The following is a 19,774-nucleotide window of genomic DNA, read 5'->3' on the forward strand; positions in this document are numbered from 1 at the left end:
TGTGCTGTGCTTCCCTGGGTTTTAGGTTTCCTCACTGAGTGTGTGCTGTGTGTGACTGTCACGTGTGCCTGGGTGCTTATATTTTTGGTTGGGGATTCTCCACCGACCTGTAGCCTACACACCCCGGTAAGCCTCAGCGTTAATTTAGTTTCCCCCATTCATTTGTCCCTGTGTGAATGGTATTGTAGTGTTTTAACTTGTCTGTTAAATAAAGAATATGTTTTTTTGAATGGAAACGTGTCTCCTCGCCCCTGAGTAAAACGAACTTGTGTGCTTTAAGGGTGAACTTGATTGAAAACTTACTTCCTGGGGCGAAATTCCCCAGGTGGCGTTGTCGGTAACAATATAGTTAGTGTATGATTTGACCAAGACTGTCATACTACAGCCGCTCCATAACACCCCCTCGTCTCGCCACAATCGGTTGCACTGATGGGACGCATGGTGTCGGTGCTGGAGCAACTGTCCCAGAATTAAACTGCATTGTTGACTATTGGCTTTTCTAGAAAATAAATCTTTTTTAGTACTTCACCTGTTTTGTATTTTACTCATGCACTTTGGATGAATGAACAGAAATTTGTGATGAGAGATGCAAATTTTGTCTGTAATCTACAGAGACTTTATTCAGTGTTCAGTGCACACTTTTGTTACACACATTTTGACAGATAAGCAGTTGTGCTTTTCAAGCAGATTTTAGTCAGAAACATCAGTAGCATATATTGTTGTTTTTTTACTGTTACACCAATCTAGGTAGATAAACTGCACTACTGCAGCAGACATATTATTGAAATGTGCTTCTATTATGTGTCTACATACACTGCTCACAAATAGTTATTCAACTTTTGGGTGAAATTGATGGAAAATATAAAAAGTGCATGCTGTAGTGATATATCATAAAAGTAGGGTATTTAACTAGAAACATGCAATAGTGATTTCCTCATCTCAAAAAAATTTATTGAATCAAAAGCTAACAACAGTGGAGGGTATGTCACAATAAAAAAGTCTCAGTTTGGACAGAACAGCAGCCTTCAGCTGAAATCCAGTACAATTGTGTCCCACCAGTGGCGTGATCATGGATGTGTCCAGGCAGCAGCTGACCTCTGCCTCGTAATTAGCCTTAAGACCAGCTATAAAGATAAACATAGATATTATCATTATCATCAACATATGGTGCATGTGTTTAACCTTTAAGCTATGTAGGGATGCAAATGTAGTCGAAGCTAAGTAGCTAAGCTAATGCTAACACGTTCAGTGTTCAGAATCAAAACATCTCTAAAAATTACCTGTTTTCTCAAACGTAGTCGCCGTTCCCTGTGACAACCATGAAGACAGATAATCACAGAAGAGCTCATCTGAAGAGCAAATGTCCAATAAGGTTCCTGTTTTTGTTTGCCATGTCCTTCCAGGGCTCAGTAGGAAAAAGTCTGAATATATGGAATGAAACTTTGAATAGATGGAATGAAAATCTGAACATTCTATATTCCGACTTTCATTATATATATATCAAGTTTCATTATATATATATCAAGTTTCATTATATATATATATCAACTTTCATTATATATATATATCAATTTTCATTATATATATATCAAGTTTCATTATATATATATCGACTTTCATTATATATATATCAACTTTCATTATATATATATCAACTTTCATTATATATATATCAATTTTCATTATATATATATCAATTTTCATTATATATATATCGACTTTCATTATATATATATATCAACTTTCATTATATATATATCAACTTTCATTATATATATATCAATTTTCATTATATATATATCGACTTCATTATATATATATCAACTTTCATTATATATATATCAACTTTCATTATATATATATCAATTTTCATTATATATATATCAAGTTTCATTATATATATATCGACTTTCATTATATATATATATCAACTTTCATTATATATATATCAACTTTCATTATATATATATATATATCAACTTTCATTATATATATATCAAGTTTCATTATATATATAATTTCCTAAACGGCATGCCATATATATATATATATATATATATATATATACATATATACATATATATACACATACACACAGATATACGAGGGGTGATTGATAAGTTTTAATAGATAGATAGATTAGACCTTGACCTTCAAAGACATCAGAAAGAAAGGGAAATGGTGTGTTTTATAATTAGCTCAGAGTGCATATTAAAGAGCTGTATTGGTTCTGAGGAACAGGAAGGTGAAGAGCATCATTACCACGGTGTGACTGGAATGAAACAAAGAATCAATAAGAAGGAGCTTATGCTTTATTTACTTATTACTCATGTGTTTGAATGTAAGGATGATCAAGACATAAAGTGATTGATAATAAAATACAGACAGTTTGTTGTAATCAGTAAAGAACATGAGCTTGGTGTGTGTGCAGTCTCTAATCTTGCTTTGCAGCGGTGAAGTCATTCCTATGAGAGCGATAAAACATCAGCTGTGACAGAGGACAGCGGAACAACGCAGCATCGGAAGGAGCAGCCGGCCTTGATAGATATCCACACTGTTAGAGTATAAGAAGACTGGGTCAGGAACAGTTAGTCTGATTCCATCTGAACTGACTGAACACTTGTTGTTGGTTAGGGACAGAGGATTCAGGCCCAGAGCTCTGTATCACATTCAGTTTACTGTAATAAATACTTTGATTTTAAGAAGAAGTCTCCTGACTGCTCCATCAAAAGAACTGGGAGGAAACAGCCTTACACATATTCTGTTGGTTAATTGTAGAATAGGAAGGAAAAAGGAAAGGGAGGAAATGTTATCATATGTATTTTTTGACAAGGAGTATTTTGTCTTGAAGGTGTGAGTTTTTAATAAAAATCCTTGTGTCATAAATATGAGTTAATTCCAGTTAACAGCTGTCCTAATCTTTGACACATCCCACACTGTGATGATTTAAAAAGCTTCACTTCATACATATTTGATGTAAATGAATCATTTTTATTGAGAAGAAAACAAACAAGAGTGTTGTGTAAACAAGCTGCTGTTTAAAGGGTTCAGATCCTCGTACTGGATGAATATTTAGGTGCTGCAATCAGAAGTGATGTTGGTTAGAAACAGTCACTGAAATAGGAACATGCTGTTAATGTGCAATCATTTCTGACAGCATTTTGTCTTTAAGGTCTTCAGGGTGACTTTGTTTCAAATCTGACATGAAGCAAACAGGAAATTAAACTGAGCTTGTTTTAGTGTACAACTTTGTGTTTATTGAGCATTGAAATGAGCTGCAGCCAGTCACTGTGGACTGCTGCTTTAACTGTGGAAGGGATGGAAAACTCTTTAGTCTTTGATAGAACATATGCAACTTTACAAAGAAACAAACAAAAGACCCTGTAAGTGATGGTCTGAAATGTGTAAACCTACTGCTGGAAACATTAGCACTGAGCTGTCATACTTACTGACAATTCCACACTGGTGACCCTGTTGCTTCAGTGATGACTTTTGTTGTTTTTTCCAACTGCCAGCAGTGTTTAGTGCTATTCATCAACTTGGGACTGGCCCTCTAAGGTGTGTCATAGGTGTGGCAGATTAACAGTGACTACATGTGGTTCCAGTCAAACAGGACTGAGGACAACATTGTGGTTGTCACACCCTCCACCTTGGATGCCAGCTGGAGGCAGAATCTCTCCTTCCCCTCCCTTCGTCTCTCCCTAGATAGGCATGAAAGTGGTGTGTGGAATGTGGACAGGTGCTGCTGGTACACAATCACCTGAGTTGGTGGGGGGCAGGTGGGGGGGATCACCGCTGCTGCACTCATCCTCCATAAAAACAAGACTCAGACCACAACCTGACCCCAGACTGTCCATTAGTCCTGATCCTTGTTCTCTCCAGCTCTCTCCTGTTGATACCTTGTGTTGACATCCTCCCTGTTCATAGCCTCCGCCTGGATTCCCCTTCTGTCTTCCTCATCAGTCTGGATCAGGCCGACTCCTCCCTCACTAGCTGTGGTCCTCACACAACCTGTCCGTCCGCTGCCATCAACTGAGTCACACACCCCCTCCGCTTGCCACATCTCCAGTAACTGGTCTCTGCCATTGGCCAAGCCATCTCCACTTCTGCTTGCCATAGGCCTCCCAGTCCACTTTCTGTCTGTATACAGCAAAGTCCCTGCTTGGGTCTGCATTATCGAGAGCAGGGGTGTCAAACATACAGCCCAAGGGCCAAAACCGGCCCACCAGAGGGTCCAGTGCAGCCCATGGGACAACTTTGCAAAGTGTAAAAATTACAGAGGTGAAAATGAATCCTTGTGAAACTGTGAGAATATTTAACCTTTGTGCTGTCTTCAGGTGATGAGAAATGACCTTTTTTCCAACTTGAAATTCAATGACTAGAGGGACCCCAACATAAAACAAGAACATTGTCTTTGTTTATATTCTCATCAAAGCTGCACATCAACACGGTATAAAGATTGTCTTAGGCTCGTTTTTGACCCAGCGGTTAAAATCACTATCATATCGTGACTAAAACACACACCTCTAAAACCTCGACACACACACACACGTGCACACACAAACACAGAACACTCAGATTGTGTGTGTCACTGACTGATCTCAGAAAAACTAAAGCTCTCTCATGCAGGTCCCACACCAACCATCCACAACGCATCTCAAGTTTTAACAGTTTCAGACAAATGAAACATTTCTTGAAATCATCGTTTACTAACGAGGAATGTGTTCAGAGGCCATGAAGGTGCTCCAGATGACATTAGCACTTCCATCTTTGTGTCAGGCCTGGCTCTGCAGGCTCTCCTGGGGCCCCTCTTTCTCCTTGTCTGTTTCCTTTTTAGGAATGAGTGACATTGAGACGGCGGCAGCAGCAGGTGCAGACGATCTCCTCAAGACAATCAGCAGGAGTGGGAAAAGATGTGGCAGAGAAAATCAGTTCACTGTTCCCTCACAATATAAGCAGACTCTACTATTGACCATTCCATTATACAGTACACAGTATACGGTTTCTCTTTACAAATGCATTCCAAGCTTCAAACTAATATTTACACCCATACAGTACCTTTAGCAGCAATAATAGTGACAATAATCCTGTACTTTAGTAAAGAGAACAGTTAAAACATGTGATGTAATCAAATGAGAGGTGTCCATTGGTTACAGTGTTTCTGCCCTCTGAAGAGCAAAAAAGCCAGACATTCACAAAGAGTGACATCATGACAGGTTGCTTCTTCAAGTAAAATAGATTTTGGGTTGAAAACTCAATGAAGCTGCTTTGATTTAGAGGCTCAGTGGAGGTGGGTCATTTCTGACCCGTAGGACAAGGAGAGTGTTCACGATGTTAAGACCACACATGGATTAATGTTTAACAATTTTATGACAGCATTTTTGTCTTGAAGGTCCTTAGTGTGAGTTTTTATTGCAAATCTGAGACTACATAAAAGAAACTGGAAGTTAAAACGATTCAGTTTGTATTCGTATATACGTTTATGTTTATTGAGCATTGAAATGAGCTGCAGCCAGTCACTGTGGACTGCTGCTGTCAGGGAGACACTCCGTTCAGAGCTCCCACATAACATAAGAAGATATTCACTGAACCAGAAAGACACGGAGACTGTAACTTTACTTGCAAGGGTAACAGCACAGTGTAACAAGACACATTAGTGCGAGCTACAAAGACTGCTCCTATACAAGGTTTATTTTATACACAAGCAGGAATGAAAACATGGCATAAGATAAGAAATAGCTCGAGTTACACAAGGGGGTGTGCTAAGCTGTAAGAGTGGAAATATACTGGGATGTGGAGACTAGGGAGAGAGAGAGAGAGATGTGCAGATAGGAGTGAGTGAGTGGTATTCTATAAAAATAGTCATGTAAAATACTATGCACACACAGTTAATGCTCTAAGGCTCCATTATGATAAATGTATTTACAAATTCAACTCTAACAGCTGCTTTAACTGTGGAAGGGATGGAAAACTCTTTAGTCTTTGATAGAACATATGCAACTTTACAAAGAAACAAACAAAAGACCCTGTAAGTGATGGTCTGAAATGTGTAAACCTACTGCTGGAAACATTAGCACTGAGCTGTCATACTTACTGACAATTCCACACTGGTGACCCTGTTGCTTCAGTGATGACTTTTGTTGTCTTTTCCCACTGCCAGCAGTGTTTAGTGCTATTCATCAACTTGGGACTGGCCCTCTAAGGTGTGTCATAGGTGTGGCAGATTAACAGTGACTACATGTGGTTCCAGTCAAACAGGACTGAGGACAACGCTGTGGTTGTCACACCCTCCACCTTGGATGCCAGCTGGAGGCAGAATCTCTCCTTCCCCTCCCTTCGTCTCTCCCTAGATAGGCATGAAAGTGGTGTGTGGAATGTGGACAGGTGCTGCTGGTACACAATCACCTGAGTTGGTGGGGGGCAGGTGGGGGGATCACCGCTGCTACACTCATCCTCCATAAAAACAAGACTCAGACCACAACCTGACCCCAGACTGTCCATTAGTCCTGATCCTTGTTCTCTCCAGCTCTCTCCTGTAGAGTACTGTACAGAATAACAGCACTGATCTGTGAGATTAACACATCAGATTATGCAGAGTAAAGAATGTGTCTTTAAGAGCATTCTCCAAGTTTCCTTGGGCCTCTTTTGTATTCTATTTTCACAAATGATGTTCCCTTAGTATTAAACTGTGGTGTGATGACACCACAGTTTGTATAGCAGAACCAACAATTTAAGGGAGGAAATGAAGCCAGTTTTTTAGTGGATTTACAGCAATGAACTTCTTTTGAATGTGTCAAAGACCAATAGTATGGTTATTGGAGCAAAACATGCATTCTGCTCTAAACCAAAGCTTGATTTAATCACTAATAATGAATCTATCAAACAAGTGAATTTAAACTGTTGGGAGTTATTATCGATCAAATACTGTCTTAGGACAAACAAATACAGAGAATAGTGACTGAAATTGGGAATATTTTGTCTATGATTAGATCATTTAGTCAGTGTACAGTCATATGCAGAGCAATGGAAGAATGCATGATTTACAAGATTTTCACTTCTCAATCATGAAGAGTAAACTTTAAAATAAAACTAAAAGATCATTACTTAGCACAAAATTTCAGGTACTAATATTCATGGGGTGCTCAGGGGAGTGGAAGATGGTAAAAATACAATAATCAAATGACAATAAACTCCAAAGTCAAATGTAATGGCTTCAATATTCCAACAGACAGATTTCAATCACACCGTATACATTGTGAATGTAGTTAATAGTGAGGAAACAAGGTTTGGTGTGTCAGTGTTCAGGAGACTGAAATCATAGTTAGTTTCTATGGTAGACTCTTCTTTGATCATTATTATTGTGAGGTAATGTATCTCTGTAGTAGAACAAAGTCTGTTTTTATGATGATTCAGTGTGGGAGTATTGTGAGTGCTGAATGCTACTATGTTCAATATGAGTTGTATACATTTATGTCATTTGTATTGTGTATGTGTCATTCTGTAATTCTGACTTCTATGCATTGTGTAAATGACCTTGTGCTGAGCATGTGTACGTTATGTACGGATACCAAACCGTGACACATAAATATGTAACAGGCAGCAGGAATTGATGGGACTCCATCATTTCCTCTGGATCAGTCCTGATAAGTCCTCAGCGGTGGATCTGTAGTAGGATCACAATCATGTGATCGATGCAGTGTTCACTGGTTGTCATGGTTACAGTGAAGCCGTGCTGCTATCTAGCACTGATACAGAAATCTTTAACAAAGCCGTGGATCCAGACTGTGAGCCCCATCACTGCCACAATTGTGTCATTTCAAATAAACAAATAAAATGACTTGTTGTTGCTAAATATTTACTTACCTTTTCTTCTGTGTCAGCACCAAGTCTCTCCCACAGCCTGCTGGTTGAGGACCACTGATCCAGAGTATTGTTTGGAGTTTCCAGTTCAGCCGTTCTGCCTGCATCCAAGTAGTTTTTGGTGTCCTGTTTCATTTCAACTTTCCTGACTAGACATTACTCAGCTTGGGTTAGTTTTTTATAAAATTCATGTTTTCTGACTAGAGGCTGGTGTGCAGTTTTCTCACTAGCAGCTTTAGGGTTGCTGTTATTCTCTCCTGGGAGTTTCTGTTTGACACGTATCATGTACCGAAGCATTGCTGCAGACCATGTCCACACTTTCATGGGACTGGTATTCCCTGATGCTGTGGCCTCTTTCAGCAGAAGAATGTGCCACAAAACAACAATGGTTCAGGAATGGTTTGAGGAGAACAGCAACCAGTTTGAGGTGTTGACTTGGCCTCCAGATTTCCAGGTCTCAGTCCAATCCATCATCTGTGGGATGTTCTGGACTAACAAGTCTGATCCATGGAGGCCCCACCTCACAGCTTTGAGGACTTAAGGATCTGCTGCTAACATCTTGGTCCAGATACCAAAGCAGACCTTCAGGGTCTAGTGGAGTCCATGTTGTGATGGACAAAAGGGGAACCAGCAGAATATTAGGCAGGTGGTCATAGTGTTATGCTTGATCAGTGTATGTTTCCTCTCTGAGTTGCTTCGAGGCCTGCAAATACTGAGGCCTTTTCCACAAAATATGTACAGAGCTTTTTCTAATCCCCGTGACCTTTTATCCACGCAATCACAGTTTTACTTCACTGGAAATGTAACTTTGAACCCTTTAGAACCCAGCGTAGCGCCGGCGCTGTGGTGCACATCTTAATTTTGATTGGCTGTAGATTTGAAACCAGATAAGATAGATCAATCCTTCTTTTTGCATATAAAACCTGGGGAGTTACACTAATATTTTACACATTCACCAGGTCTCAGGGCGCTTTTTCATTGCAGTGATGGGTTTGTAAAAATACACAATAAAGTGCACACAACAAACTCTGTATAAACCAGAACACGGGTATTTGGAGGACTTCCTACATTGAAATAAACGTGATCACGATGACCTGTCACATGTCGGATTAAGAGTCCAGACCGTCGTCTGGCCCGGATTCTGTTCACAGCGCGGATGAACCTTATCGAAGGAGATGATAATTCCAGTGAGAGGAGAGAATGAAGGTCTCCTGATCTCCTGGTACCCCAGCAGGAGGCAGAGGAAGGGGCCCAGCTGCAGCCATAGAAAGTGCATTTAGATACACTTTCTATGGTCTGACCATGGTTTTGTACAGAAAATATGTGTGTCCATAAGTATCTGGCACACTTAGAAACTTGACTGCATTATTGTAAATAATTAGTTTTAAGGTTAATGTTGTCTCTGTGCAAATGTTGGACTGTTGTTTATTTTCATGTTTTTTCCAGGTTACAAAATTGACCTTATCTCAAAAAACAAGTGATGTGCAGACTCCAAATAAATTTCCTGTTGTTCCAAAGGATGTTGTGCAACTTTCTTACATTTACAAATTTCAGGGATACGGCTGTGCAATTTCTGTATTTTGAAATTTATGTGAAAAACAAAAACAATTGTCATTTTTATAAGCTTTATTGCATTTTAAAGCATTTTCTCTAGTAGTTAACACATAAATCACTTCATATTATTAAAACCTGGGATCTAAGAATGATTTTATGTGTACCAAATAAAAATACTCCCAAAAATGGCACTACAGCATGTAAAAATGTAAAAATATGTCCACAATGATAGATCTTAAAGGGTTCAACTCCTTCCAGGTTGAAATTGTTCAGGAATGCAGGAAAAGATGCCAACTTTTGGAAACAATCATGCAAATGCCCACATTTGATACGACCCCAAGGCTTTTTCAGTTAAAAACGGCATGGCCCAAGAAGGACCGACATGCTTTTAGTTGATTGTGAAAATACTTTTTAAGCAATAGTTTCAGAAATATACCAACAGTATTAGACTTCAGCTTAGCAGTTTCATTTAATAAGTGAGAGGAATTGTTGTGAAATTATCATCGATTTAAAAAATAATTTGTCTTTATGTACAAAGCTCCAGTTGACATTATACATCCATATATGATCTGACCACATGTAGTCAGACAGCTTGGTGTTTTTGGTGTTTGTGTTTGATGTCCAGTGTGCTGGGATGTGTTGTGCTGTATAAAACTGTTGATACTGAAACACAGCCAGAGACAGTTGCAAAGTGTTCATGCAATCAGAGTGAAATCCCTTCCAGAAGCTCCAGTTTTCCACATGTTACCTGGTTCCCTCCCCTTCCAAGCTCTAAAAGTGGGTGTAAACGGAATGAAGTGACACGACACACCTGACGGGCTTAAATTAAAAGTCTCACCTCCTTGAAAGCAGAAACTCATTCAGTTGCTGCTGCTGAGACGAGAAAATGGCACAGAACAGAGATGAGCAAGAGATAGTGGAGGGCGTGGGGAATATCACAATCAATGCTGCTGCTAGACCAGAGCCAGAGCGAAGGCACAGAGCTGAACTCTTAGGATATTATCGCAACATCACTCTGGATCCAGACACAGCACACAGAAAGCTAATTTTATCTGAGGACGGCAGAAAAGCAACAAGAGTGACAGAACCCCAGCATCATCCTGATGATTCGAACAGATTCACTAAGAATCATCAGGTCCTCAGCAAAGAGACTCTGAGTCTGACTGAACATCAGTACTGGGAGGTGGACCTGGGAGGACTGGGAGCTGTTGTAGCAGTTGCATACGGGAATATCAGCCGAACACCTGAAGGTGGATTTGGACAAACTGGAGAATCCTGGGCTTTATGGTGCCCCAACCCTCATACATTTTTGCACAACAACGAGAGAACTCCTCTTCCCTCCACAATTGGAGTGTACTGGGAAAAAAAAAGAAAAATAAAGGAACAAGAAAAAGTGAAAGGTATTCTGTCCTTCTACAGAGTCTCTGGTGACACTCTGCATTTCCTCCACAAAGAGGAGATCACATTTAGTACTAAGCGTCCGCTGCATGCTGGAGTGAGACTTGACCTTATAAATGCCAGTGCTGAGTTCATTCACCGCAGATAGAGTAAAGTCATTCAAAGGAGAGCTGGTAAAAAGAAAAAAGAAAAAGTCTTACATTCCATCGTTGTACACTGTAAAACGTGACAGTTTTTACCTGTACCTTCTGGAAAAATCCTCCTGTTATTTACAGATTTAAATTACAGATAATTTGTGGTTGGATCACAGCAAAAAATAAATAAGAAATCCAAAAACACATAAAAAAAACAGGCTAAAAACAGTTTAGAATGTTTGACTTTGAATTGCACCTTTGTTACTACATTTAAGTCAGCAACAAATGTAATTGTTTGCTTTATTTGAAAGAAAAACTCTGTCTACTGAGGGCTGGAAAATCATTCCTTAAACTGCAGTTTTACAGTTACAGATAATCTAGTAATGGTTAGTAATGAAAATGTAAAGAAACAGGCAGAAACTTTACATCATGTCCACATCATAAATCTGTAGACTTACAAACAGTCATTTGTTGTTTTATTTGAATCAACAACAAATCATCATTATTTGAATGAAAATTTCTGTACATTAAGATTTAAAACTGGTTACAATCTGTTAAATTTCAGACTATATTCAGTAAAACATGAATTACATACGATTGTAAGTACTGGTACATGTGCAGAGCTGGAGGTTTCACATGGTCCAGGTTTAGGTTGAGTTCTGCACATTAGAGTCATTCCTGGATGTACATTTAAAGATTTATTTCTGAGTTTGTGGTTTGATGAATTCATTTTGAATTTCTTGATAATTTTGCCTGTTTGGCTGTTAATGTATTTGGAATATAATGAGGACATGATCGATACTTTGGGGAAACTGGAAATGTGCTATTGGTCTTTATGTCTGGAGCTTTGGCTTTACTTTTTATTATGAATGAATGTGGAAAAATATAGTGAATGTGCAACACTTTTATGGCAGTTTTTTGACACGTACATGTTTGTTTTTAAGGTCCATGGTGTTAGTTTTTCATTTAATCTTTGTACAATAAATAATGTATCAGAATCAACATTAGTCCTAATCAGTGATGATCATTTAAAAAATAAAAAATGTCCACATTATGTGGAAAATGTACATTTATTTTGTTGTATTTGATTTAAAACAACATCATTGTGGAAACAAACCAGCGTTTGACAGGTTAAAATCTGCTAAATTAAGTAATATTCTGAAGTTATGATCAGGACTAATGTTGGTTAAAAATGTGCTAAATGACAGTGGTGTGGGAAATGGTGTGTTTTATAATTAGCTCAGAGTGCATATTAAAGAGCTGTATTGGTTCTGAGGAACAGGAAGGTGAAGAGCATCATTACCACGGTGTGACTGGAATGAAACAAAGAATCAATAAGAAGGAGCTTATGCTTTATTTACTTATTACTCATGTGTTTGAATGTAAGGATGATCAAGACATAAAGTGATTGATAATAAAATACAGACAGTTTGTTGTAATCAGTAAAGAACATGAGCTTGGTGTGTGTGCAGTCTCTAATCTTGCTTTGCAGCGGTGAAGTCATTCCTATGAGAGCGATAAAACATCAGCTGTGACAGAGGACAGCGGAACAACGCAGCATCGGAAGGAGCAGCCGGCCTTGATAGATATCCACACTGTTAGAGTATAAGAAGACTGGGTCAGGAACAGTTAGTCTGATTCCATCTGAACTGACTGAACACTTGTTGTTGGTTAGGGACAGAGGATTCAGGCCCAGAGCTCTGTATCACATTCAGTTTACTGTAATAAATACTTTGATTTTAAGAAGAAGTCTCCTGACTGCTCCATCAAAAGAACTGGGAGGAAACAGCCTTACACATATTCTGTTGGTTAATTGTAGAATAGGAAGGAAAAAGGAAAGGGAGGAAATGTTATCATATGTATTTTTTGACAAGGAGTATTTTGTCTTGAAGGTGTGAGTTTTTAATAAAAATCCTTGTGTCATAAATATGAGTTAATTCCAGTTAACAGCTGTCCTAATCTTTGACACATCCCACACTGTGATGATTTAAAAAGCTTCACTTCATACATATTTGATGTAAATGAATCATTTTTATTGAGAAGAAAACAAACAAGAGTGTTGTGTAAACAAGCTGCTGTTTAAAGGGTTCAGATCCTCGTACTGGATGAATATTTAGGTGCTGCAATCAGAACTGATGTTGGTTAGAAACAGTCACTGAAATAGGAACATGCTGTTAATGTGCAATCATTTCTGACAGCATTTTGTCTTTAAGGTCTTCAGGGTGACTTTGTTTCAAATCTGACATGAAGCAAACAGGAAATTAAACTGAGCTTGTTTTAGTGTACAACTTTGTGTTTATTGAGCATTGAAATGAGCTGCAGCCAGTCACTGTGGACTGCTGCTTTAACTGTGGAAGGGATGGAAAACTCTTTAGTCTTTGATAGAACATATGCAACTTTACAAAGAAACAAACAAAAGACCCTGTAAGTGATGGTCTGAAATGTGTAAACCTACTGCTGGAAACATTAGCACTGAGCTGTCATACTTACTGACAATTCCACACTGGTGACCCTGTTGCTTCAGTGATGACTTTTGTTGTTTTTTCCAACTGCCAGCAGTGTTTAGTGCTATTCATCAACTTGGGACTGGCCCTCTAAGGTGTGTCATAGGTGTGGCAGATTAACAGTGACTACATGTGGTTCCAGTCAAACAGGACTGAGGACAACATTGTGGTTGTCACACCCTCCACCTTGGATGCCAGCTGGAGGCAGAATCTCTCCTTCCCCTCCCTTCGTCTCTCCCTAGATAGGCATGAAAGTGGTGTGTGGAATGTGGACAGGTGCTGCTGGTACACAATCACCTGAGTTGGTGGGGGGCAGGTGGGGGGGATCACCGCTGCTGCACTCATCCTCCATAAAAACAAGACTCAGGGGCCGTTTACACGAGGACGCTTGCAGGTAAAAACATCAAAATATTTCAACAAAACACCCTACCGTTTATACGAGGACGGCGTTTTGGGGGCTTGAAAACTAAAAAATTTGAAACCGGCCTCCAGAGTGGAAAAGTAGAAAACGCTCCGCCGTTTCGTTTCCGTCTAAACAGCAAAACGCAAAACGTTGCCGAGATCTGACCACGTCGCGTACGCGGTTACGTCACATACGTGCTTTGGTTTGCCGGCCGGTACAAGGACGTAAACAAAGATGTGATTATTTCCATCCTTCGTACCTTCAAGCAGCTCTGGCAGCTCTATGTACACTACAGGAGTCGTACCAACAAACGTACAGAATCTGTTCAGATTCCATTCATGAACATTTACCGCGGCGGAGATCCGAAAAAGGAGACAGTAAGCATGCGCGTAGACATGGCAGAGTTTTATCACAGCGCCACCCAGCTGCCTGGCATGCATATCCAATCGAATTCCACACACTATAGAGTCACCGTATATACGCAGATTTCCTTCAAAACCGCTCGTCTAAACGTGAAATGACAAGACCCCACTTTTGCATTTTCTGTTAAGATGGTCCTCTTATAAACGGCCCCTCAGACCACAACCTGACACCAGACTGAATTTAAGGGAGGAAATGAAGCCAGTTTTTTAGTGGATTTCCAGCAATGAACTTCTTTTGAATGTGTCAAAGACCAATAGTATGGTTATTGGAGCAAAACATGCATTCTGCTCTAAACCAGAGCTTGATTTAATCACTAATAATGAATCTATCAAACAAGTGAATTTAAACTGTTGGGAGTTATTATCGATCAAATACTGTCTTAGGACAAACAAATACAGAGAATAGTGACTGAAATTGGGAACATTTTGTCTATGATTAGATCATTTAGTCAGTGTACAGTCATATGCAGAGCAATGGAAGAATGCATGATTTACAAGATTTTCACTTCTCAATCATGAACAGTAAACTTTAAAATAAAACTAAAAGATCATTACTTAGCACAAAATTTCAGGTACTAATATTCATGGGGTGCTCAGGGGAGTGGAAGATGGTAAAAATACAATAATCAAATGACAATAAACTCCAAAGTCAAATGTAATGGCTTCAATATTCCAACAGACAGATTTCAATCACACCGTATACATTGTGAATGTAGTTAATAGTGAGGAAACAAGGTTTGGTGTGTCAGTGTTCAGGAGACTGAAATCATAGTTAGTTTCTATGGTAGACTCTTCTTTGATCATTATTATTGTGAGGTAATGTATCTCTGTAGTAGAACAAAGTCTGTTTTTATGATGATTCAGTGTGGGAGTATTGTGAGTGCTGAATGCTACTATGTTCAATATGAGTTGTATACATTTATGTCATTTGTATTGTGTATGTGTCATTCTGTAATTCTGACTTCTATGCATTGTGTAAATGACCTTGTGCTGAGCATGTGTACGTTATGTACGGATACCAAACCGTGACACATAAATATGTAACAGGCAGCAGGAATTGATGGGACTCCATCATTTCCTCTGGATCAGTCCTGATAAGTCCTCAGCGGTGGATCTGTAGTAGGATCTCAATCATGTGATCGATGCAGTGTTCACTGGTTGTCATGGTTACAGTGAAGCCGTGCTGCTATCTAGCACTGATACAGAAATCTTTAACAAAGCCGTGGATCCAGACTGTGAGCCCCATCACTGCCACAATTGTGTCATTTCAAATAAACAAATAAAATGACTTGTTGTTGCTAAATATTTACTTACCTTTTCTTCTGTGTCAGCACCAAGTCTCTCCCACAGCCTGCTGGTTGAGGACCACTGATCCAGAGTATTGTTTGGAGTTTCCAGTTCAGCCGTTCTGCCTGCATCCAAGTAGTTTTTGGTGTCCTGTTTCATTTCAACTTTCCTGACTAGACATTACTCAGCTTGGGTTAGTTTTTTATAAAATTCATGTTTTCTGACTAGAGGCTGGTGTGCAGTTTTCTCACTAGCAGCTTTAGGGTTGCTGTTATTCTCTCCTGGGAGTTTCTGTTTGACACGTATCATGTACCGAAGCATTGCTGCAGACCATGTCCACACTTTCATGGGACTGGTATTCCCTGATGCTGTGGCCTCTTTCAGCAGAAGAATGTGCCACAAAACAACAATGGTTCAGGAATGGTTTGAGGAGAACAGCAACCAGTTTGAGGTGTTGACTTGGCCTCCAGATTTCCAGGTCTCAGTCCAATCCATCATCTGTGGGATGTTCTGGACTAACAAGTCTGATCCATGGAGGCCCCACCTCACAGCTTTGAGGACTTAAGGATCTGCTGCTAACATCTTGGTCCAGATACCAAAGCAGACCTTCAGGGTCTAGTGGAGTCCATGTTGTGATGGACAAAAGGGGAACCAGCAGAATATTAGGCAGGTGGTCATAGTGTTATGCTTGATCAGTGTATGTTTCCTCTCTGAGTTGCTTCGAGGCCTGCAAATACTGAGGCCTTTTCCACAAAATATGTACAGAGCTTTTTCTAATCCCCGTGACCTTTTATCCACGCAATCACAGTTTTACTTCACTGGAAATGTAACTTTGAACCCTTTAGAACCCAGCGTAGCGCCGGCGCTGTGGTGCACATCTTAATTTTGATTGGCTGTAGATTTGAAACCAGATAAGATAGATCAATCCTTCTTTTTGCATATAAAACCTGGGGAGTTACACTAATATTTTACACATTCACCAGGTCTCAGGGCGCTTTTTCATTGCAGTGATGGGTTTGTAAAAATACACAATAAAGTGCACACAACAAACTCTGTATAAACCAGAACACGGGTATCTGGAGGACTTCCTACATTGAAATAAACGTGATCACGATGACCTGTCACATGTCGGATTAAGAGTCCAGACCGTCGTCTGGCCCGGATTCTGTTCACAGCGCGGATGAACCTTATCGAAGGAGATGATAATTCCAGTGAGAGGAGAGAATGAAGGTCTCCTGATCTCCTGGTACCCCAGCAGGAGGCAGAGGAAGGGGCCCAGCTGCAGCCATAGAAAGTGCATTTAGATACACTTTCTATGGTCTGACCATGGTTTTGTACAGAAAATATGTGTGTCCATAAGTATCTGGCACACTTAGAAACTTGACTGCATTATTGTAAATAATTAGTTTTAAGGTTAATGTTGTCTCTGTGCAAATGTTGGACTGTTGTTTATTTTCGTGTTTTTTCCAGGTTACAAAATTGACCTTATCTCAAAAAACAAGTGATGTGCAGACTCCAAATAAATTTCCTGTTGTTCCAAAGGATGTTGTGCAACTTTCTTACATTTACAAATTTCAGGGATACGGCTGTGCAATTTCTGTATTTTGAAATTTATGTGAAAAACAAAAACAATTTTCATTTTAAAAGGTTTATTGCATTTTTAAGCATTTTCTCTAGTAGTTAACACATAAATCACTTCATATTATTAAAACCTGGGATCTAAGAATGATTTTATGTGTACCAAATAAAAATACTCCCAAAAATGGCACTACAGCATGTAAAAATGTAAAAATATGTCCACAATGATAGATCTTAAAGGGTTCAACTCCTTCCAGGTTGAAATTGTTCAGGAATGCAGGAAAAGATGCCAACTTTTGGAAACAATCATGCAAATGCCCACATCTGATACGACCCCAAGGCTTTTTCAGTTAAAAACGGCATGGCCCAAGAAGGACCTACATGCTTTTAGTTGATTGTGAAAATACTTTTTAAGCAATAGTTTCAGAAATATACCAACAGTATTAGACTTCAGCTTAGCAGTTTCATTTAATAAGTGAGAGGAATTGTTGTGAAATTATCATCGATTTAAAAAATAATTTGTCTTTATGTACAAAGCTCCAGTTGACATTATACATCCATATATGATCTGACCACATGTAGTCAGACAGCTTGGTGTTTTTGGTGTTTGTGTTTGATGTCCAGTGTGCTGGGATGTGTTGTGCTGTATAAAACTGTTGATACTGAAACACAGCCAGAGACAGTTGCAAAGTGTTCATGCAATCAGAGTGAAATCCCTTCCAGTAGCTCCAGTTTTCCACATGTTACCTGGTTCCCTCCCCTTCCAAGCTCTAAAAGTGGGTGTAAACGGAATGAAGTGACACGACACACCTGACGGGCTTAAATTAAAAGTCTCACCTCCTTGAAAGCAGAAACTCATTCAGTTGCTGCTGCTGAGACGAGAAAATGGCACAGAACAGAGATGAGCAAGAGATAGTGGAGGGCGTGGGGAATATCACAATCAATGCTGCTGCTAGACCAGAGCCAGAGCGAAGGCACAGAGCTGAACTCTTAGGATATTATCGCAACATCACTCTGGATCCAGACACAGCACACAGAAAGCTAATTTTATCTGAGGACGGCAGAAAAGCAACAAGAGTGACAGAACCCCAGCCTTATCGTGCTCGTCGGAAAAGATTCACTGACAATCATCAGGTCCTCAGCAAAGAGAGTCTGAGTCTGACTAAACCTCATTACTGGGAGGTGGACCTGGGAGGACTGGGAGCTGTTGTAGCAGTTGCATACGGGAATATCAGCCGAACAGCTGACAGTGGATTTGGACAAACTGGAGAATCCTGGGCTTTATGGTGCTCCAAATTCAGTTATGCATATTTGCACAACAACGAGAGAACTCCTCTTCCCTCCACAATTGGAGTGTACTGGGAAAAAAAAAGAAAAATAAAGGAACAAGAAAAAGTGAAAGGTATTCTGTCCTTCTACAGAGTCTCTGGTGAAACTCTGCATTTCCTCCACAAAGAGGAGATCACATTTAGTACTAAGCGTCCGCTGCATGCTGGAGTGAGACTTGACCTTATAAATGCCAGTGCTGAGTTCATTCACCGCAGATAGAGTAAAGTCATTCAAAGGAGAGCTGGTAAAAAAGAAAAAAGAAAAAGTCTTACATTCCATCGTTGTACACTGTAAAACGTGACAGTTTTTACCTGTACCTTCTGGAAAAATCCTCCTGTTATTTACAGATTTAAATTACAGATAATTTGTGGTTGGATCACAGCAAAAAATAAATAAGAAATCCAAAAACACCTAAAAAAAACAGGCTAAAAACAGTTTAGAATGTTTGACTTTGAATTGCACCTTTGTTACTACATTTAAGTCAGCAACAAATGTAATTGTTTGCTTTATTTGAAAGAAAAACTCTGTCTACTGAGGGCTGGAAAATCATTCCTTAAACTGCAGTTTTACAGTTACAGATAATCTAGTAATGGTTAGTAATGAAAATGTAAAGAAACAGGAAGAAACTTTACATCATGTCCACATCATAAATCTGTAGACTTACAAACAGTCATTTGTTGTTTTATTTGAATCAACAACAAATCATCATTATTTGAATGAAAATTTCTGTACATTAAGATTTAAAACTGGTTACAATCTGTTAAATTTCAGACTATATTCAGTAAAACATGAATTACATACGATTGTAAGTACTGGTACATGTGCAGAGCTGGAGGTTTCACATGGTCCAGGTTTAGGTTGAGTTCTGCACATTAGAGTCATTCCTGGATGTACATTTAAAGATTTATTTCTGAGTTTGTGGTTTGATGAATTCATTTTGAATTTCTTGATAATTTTGCCTGTTTGGCTGTTAATGTATTTGGAATAGAATGAGGACATGATCGATACTTTGGGGAAACTGGAAATGTGCTATTGGTCTTTATGTCTGGAGCTTTGGCTTTACTTTTTATTATGAATGAACGTGGAAAAATATAGTGAATGTGCAACACTTTTATGGCAGTTTTTTGACACGTACATGTTTGTTTTTAAGGTCCATGGTGTTAGTTTTTCATTTAATCTTTGTACAATAAATAATGTATCAGAATCAACATTAGTCCTAATCAGTGATGATCATTTAAAAAATAAAAAATGTCCACATTATGTGGAAAATGTACATTTATTTTGTTGTATTTGATTTAAAACAAC

At 39.0% G+C, this 19,774-nt stretch overlaps 1 protein-coding gene and 1 long non-coding RNA gene across 16 annotated transcripts in view; both read right to left on the reverse strand.

The window, feature by feature from the left end:
- Positions 1–19,774, reverse strand: part of LOC110970793 (NACHT, LRR and PYD domains-containing protein 3-like) — a 267,127-nt gene that overhangs the window by 40,378 nt on the left and 206,975 nt on the right. The gene's annotated exons all lie outside the window — the stretch shown is intronic.
- LOC127532195 (uncharacterized) lies at positions 588–1,525 on the reverse strand. The gene is made up of 2 exons (XR_007939592.1): positions 1,281–1,525; positions 588–1,124 (listed from the first exon to the last, which is right to left on the reverse strand). It is a non-coding gene; the product is annotated as an uncharacterized LOC127532195 (long non-coding RNA).

Source organism: Acanthochromis polyacanthus, chromosome 22 (genome assembly GCF_021347895.1).
Source record: "Acanthochromis polyacanthus isolate Apoly-LR-REF ecotype Palm Island chromosome 22, KAUST_Apoly_ChrSc, whole genome shotgun sequence".
Taxonomy (NCBI): domain Eukaryota; kingdom Metazoa; phylum Chordata; class Actinopteri; family Pomacentridae; genus Acanthochromis; species Acanthochromis polyacanthus.